This window comes from Crotalus tigris, unplaced genomic scaffold, assembly GCF_016545835.1.
Source record: "Crotalus tigris isolate CLP2741 ecotype Arizona unplaced genomic scaffold, ASM1654583v1 scf7180000017836.1595184, whole genome shotgun sequence".
In the NCBI taxonomy this organism is placed as follows: domain Eukaryota; kingdom Metazoa; phylum Chordata; class Lepidosauria; order Squamata; family Viperidae; genus Crotalus; species Crotalus tigris.
This window is the reverse complement of record NW_024096663.1, coordinates 1,317,086-1,322,730: the sequence shown is the minus strand read 5'-3', so window position 1 is coordinate 1,322,730 and position 5,645 is coordinate 1,317,086.

The following is a 5,645-nucleotide window of genomic DNA, read 5'->3' as shown; positions in this document are numbered from 1 at the left end:
GTGAGTACACTCTTTTACACACACACACACACACACACAGAGAGAGAGAGAGAGAGAGAGAGAGAGATTGAAGCAGGGAAGCGCAATTGCCTCTCTCTGTCTCTCTCTCTCTGCAAAGGCAGAGGAGGCTGGGAGCCACAGGGGAAGGCTCAAAGAGCCGCATGCGGCTCCGGAGCCGCAGGTTGCCGACCTGTGGATTAGACGATCACCTCTCTCAGGCCTGCATCTATCGAGAAATACCTGATCGGCTGCAGGAGTGGTACCAGACAGCCGTGAAGCTAGATGTTAAGCTCTCTCGCTATAAAAAGCCTCCCCCACAGGAACCCGAACAGCAACCAGAGCTACCTGGACAGCAATCACCCCCACGAAAGTTTTCAACTACTGCAAGGGTTGAGAGACCCAGGCCACCTGCACGCCCTTCCTTTGAGTGTTTCCGGTATGGACAAGGAGGACACCGAGCGGCCACCTGTCCAGTCCCCTACCCTCGACTGCAGAGCAAGCCAGGACCGGCAATGCAAAAGAAACCTGCTCAGCGGCTAATGAGAAAAAAATCCAATCGACTCACGCAAGAACCAGTTGCCCAGGTTACACCCCACACACAGGAGGATGCCAAGACTCCAGGTGGACCTGCCCCTGCTCTACCCTTCTTTGATAGCGATGATGAAGGAGAAAACGACCCAATGGTGAGTCGACAAATCCTGCCTTTTTCACTGGCCGCCAAACTTATAATCCCTAAGTCTGGGGCACAAATAGACTTAAACGTACTAATTGATTCGGGATTCACCCGCTGCATTATTAGTCTGGCGTTTGCCATGAAAATGGGCATAAGGGCAAAACAGCTTTCCAAACCGATGAGATTTGAGCAAGCCGATGGCTCCCTGATGGGAGGGACTCTTATTACACAATTAACTGAGCCTTTACGCCTAGAAATAGGTGCACACTGGGAGTTTATTCGTTTCCTGGTGGCTCCAAAAATGACCGAGGCAGTGATCCTAGGACTAGCCTGGTTGGACAAATGGAAGCCGTTTATCTGGTGGGAGAAAGGAATGAGAATTGTGAGACTACCTATAGGGCCTGATCCCCCCATTGATTCAACAGATATTACTGGACATCTTAGGCCACCCAATGAGCGAGCGCACATGGCCGCCTCACTGACTCCAGGCAAACCAGTCATCCCCAAAGAATACTTGGACCTAGCGGAGGTGTTCAGTGAAAAAGAATGTGATGCCCTACCCCCTCACAGACCCAATGACTGCTCCATCGAACTGGTGCCCAGAGCCAAACTCCCACGTCCAAGGATGTATGCTATGTCCCCCCTCGAAATGGAGGAGATGCAGCGATATGTGAACAAAAACCTAGCGAGGGGGTTTATTGAATGGGCCAAATCTTCCATGGGAGCCCCTGTGTTCTTCAAAGAGAAAAAAGATGGGTCTCTTCATCTCTGCGTACACTACAAGGGACTCAATGCTGTAAGTGTGGAAAATAAATACCCCCTTCCCCTCCTGAAGGATTTATTGACCCATCTGGCTAAGGGGAGTGTCTTCACTAAGTTAGACCTAAGAGAGGCATACTACCAGGTGAGAATAAAAGAGGGAGACGAGTGGAAAACTGCCTTCAACTGTCCTATGGGGAGCTATCAGTTCAAAGTCATGCCATTTGGACTACAGGGGGCCCCAGCTGTATTTATACAGTTGATTAATGAGGTTCTACATGATCACTTGTACAAAGGGATTTTGGTGTATCTTGATGATATCCTGATATACAGCACAAATATGACTGATCACATAAAGCTAGTGAGAGAAGTGTTAAAGAAACTATTGAATGCCAAGCTTTATGTCAAATTGTCAAAATGTGAATTTCACCAAACCCAATTAGACTATCTTGGCTACCGAATTTCCAATGAGGGTATTGAAATGGATCCGGCCAAGGTGAAAACTATAATCGAATGGCACCCCCCAAGGACTCGCAAACAGCTCCAGAGCTTTCTGGGTTTTGCCAACTTTTATCGTCAATTCATCCCTTCTTTTGCCGAGATTGCCCTACTTCTTACAGAACTACTCAAAACAGGCAAAGGAGGAGGGAAGCCATGACTGGGCCAACCACTAGCATGGACAATGAGCTGTCAAACAGCTTTTGAGAATTTAAAGAGACTATTTGCCGCTGAACCGGTTCTAAAGCACCCCTGCCCAGGGGAACCCTTTGTGATTCAAGCCGATGCCAGCGATGTGGCGGTTGGAGCAGTGTTACTTCAAAAGAACAAAAATGGGATCCTGCAACCCTGTGCCTACACCTCTAAGAAATTCACTGAGAGCGAGCGAAGATGGGCAATCTGGGAGAAAGAGGCCTTCGCAATTAGGTGGGCGCTATTGAACTGGCGACACTATCTAGAAGGGAGCAAGGTGCCATTTGAGGTAGGGACAGATCACAAAAACCTAGAGGCACTGAAAACTCCCCACAAATTGTCACTAAAGCAAGTATGGTGGGCACAGTACTTTAACCGTTTCAACTTCACTCTAAAGTACATACCAGGAGGAAAGAACTTTCTAGCTGATGCGCTATCCCGGTTACCCCAGTACAAAAGCGAACGAGAGCAGGTTAACGAGGCAATTATTCCCGATTCACAAACTTTTGCTCAACTTACACCTTGCAGGGTCCCCAATCCTGATGACCCTGGAGTGAAGAAAATAAAACGAGAGCTCCTCACTGACCAATGGTTCAAAGATAATCAAGCGTCCCTAACATGCAGGGATGGCTTGGCTTACAAAGGGGGGAAGTTATATTTGCCAGAAGTGCTCCGTCTTAATGCTCTCAAACACAGCCACAATAAAAAGCAGGCTGATAAAAAGAGGGCTCCCCAAAGAACATTCCAAGTTGGGGAGAAGGTCTATCTGTCAACTAAATATCTACGTCTCAAATTGCCCAGCAAGAAATTGGGGCCTAAATTTATGGGGCCTTTCCCCATAGTTAGGATCATCAATCCAGTCACAGTACAACTAAAACTGCCTAGACTTCTAGGGAAAATTCACCCAGTTTTCCATTGTAGTTTATTGAAGCCTTATCGGGGCTCCACTTTAAGACCTCCTCCAAAGAAGGCACCTGGACCCCTCGTAGTGGCAGGGCAGACCCACTATGAAGTGAAACATATTCTTGACTCCAGAATCTTTAGAGGGAAATTACAGTACTTAGTACAATGGAAGGGATACCCGTTGTCTGAAGCCACCTGGGTGAAATATAGTGAAGTGAACGCTGACAGATTGATCGAAAGGTTTCATGTGAAACACCCCAGCAAACCGAAAGATAACCCTTAACATATGCTTTTGTTTACTTTACAGGATCTGTCCTTCTTGTAAGGGGGGCCGGATGTCAATGCTGCAAATACTGTATATTCTTGCTTTGATAATATGCAAAACTGTCTGGCATTTACTGGGTTAATACATAGCTTAGAGTGGGGGGGAGAAGCCCGGGAAAGAAAGAGGAAGTAAATTTTTGACCTTCACACTAATTGGATAATGTGACTTGTGACTACAAGATAAGGAAGGGGTTTAGCAAGAAAAGATTGATGCCAGCGAGAGGAAGTCAGATTCTGGCATCAATACGTACATGATGGTGTCCGGCAATTTGTAGCTCTGTAATAAAGACTTTAGGAAACATGCCTGAAAGTTCGTTGAAGTGCTTCATTAGTTGGAACCTTTGACAGTAACTTGATAATATTTTTCCAAATCCAGGAGACCGAATCCACCCCTCTCCTTAGAATCTTGCAATCATTTTAACTTAATCCTTGCTTTTTTCCCTTGCCAAATAATTTTGAGTATGATTTGGTTAAAATTTTGTAAAAATTCCTTATCTAATTTGATCAGTATGCATTGAAACAAAAATAGTATTTTGGGTAGCATGTTCATTTTAATTACAGCCATTCTTCCCATAAAAGAAAGCTGTAAGTTTGTCCACCTATCCAGGTCAATTTTAATCTGCTCCATTAATTTGTCGTAGTTGTCTCCTTTAAGTGTGGCACATCTAGCTGTTAATTGTATCCCTAAATATCTTATTTTCTTTGTAGTCTGGAAGCCTAATCTATCAACTAATTCATTTTTCTGTGCTCTAGTCATATTCTTAACAAGCATTTTAGTTTTTTCTTTATCTTTAGGCCTGCTATTTCACCATATTTACCCAGTACTTCCATTAGCCTTGTCCCTGATTGTAGGGGCTCTTCAATTATAAAGACAAAGTCATCTGCAAAGGCTTGCATTTTAAATATTTCTCTCTTAATCTCCAATCCTTTGATTTGCTCATCTTTCCAAATTGTTCAAGTTAATACCTCCAGGGACAATACAAACAGTAACGGGGATAGTGGACAACCTTGCCTTGTGCCTTTTTGAATTTGGAAACTTTCAGTTGTTTCTCCATTAATTATTACTTTGGCTACCTGTTTGGAATAGATTGCTTTAAACATATTTATAAAATTCTCCCCAAAGTCCATATACACCAGTTGGTTAAGCATAGAGTCCCATTTAACATTATCAAATGCTTTTTGTGCGTCGAGAAAAATTAGTCCCATTTGTTTTTCATTATGAACCTCATAGTATTACAATACATCTAATACAATCCTAACATTATTTCTTATATATCTTTTGGGCAAGAAGCCGTTTTGGTCTGTATGTATAAATTTTACTAAGAATCTTTCGAATCTCTCAGCCATTATAGCCATAAAAATTTTGTAATACGAATTTAGTAATGAGATAGGTCTATAATTTTTAATAAACGCCGAGTTTGAGTTTTCCTTGGGAATCAATGTAATAATTGCTTCTTCCCATGAGGCTGGTATTTTCGCATTTTTTAGGACTTCATTGAATAGTTCTATTAATGTTGGACCTAAAGATTCTTGTAGAATTTTATATATTTCTGCTGGTAAACCATCAGGACCTGGGGCTTTGTTTTTTTGTTTCTTAATTGCATCTGATAATTCTAGAGGTGTTATCTCTTTATTCAACATGTTTTTGAGCTCTTCTGGGACTTTCGGTAATTCAGCTATTTGGAAATATTTTAGTATATTATCTTTGTTTTTCCGTTCTTCATCTTCGTATAATTTCTTATTGAACTCATAAGCCACAATTTTCTTCCCTTCATTCTGATATACAATGTCACCCTCTTCATTGTATAGTTTACTAATCCTTTTTTTATCATTGTTTCTTTATTCTGTAAGCCAACCATCTCCCCGGTTTGTTAGCATTTTCAAAAATGTTTTGCTTAGTGCGTTTTATTTGCTGCGCCAGTTCTTCCTTTTCAATGGTGTTCATCTTGTTAATTAGGTCTATTTGTTGTTTCAAATCACATCTTTGTGGTTCATTTTGTAGTTTTTTCTCAGCTTTACTAAGTTCTTCTTCTAAATTTCTTTGTCGCTGTAGTTTGATTTTATTTTCCCTGGCCATATAGGCAATTGCAACACCTCTCATGTAAGCTTTGGCTGTGTCCCATAAATTTTGGCAGTTTGTATCTTCCTTTTTGTTCATCTGGAAAAGCAGACCCATTTGGTCTTCCATTTTCAATTTAAATTCTTTATGTTTTAAAATTGCTCTTTTCAAAGTCCATCTCCTTATTTTCTTTTGTCCTCTCCATCTAATTCTGACTGGGTTGTGGTCTGCCCAAGA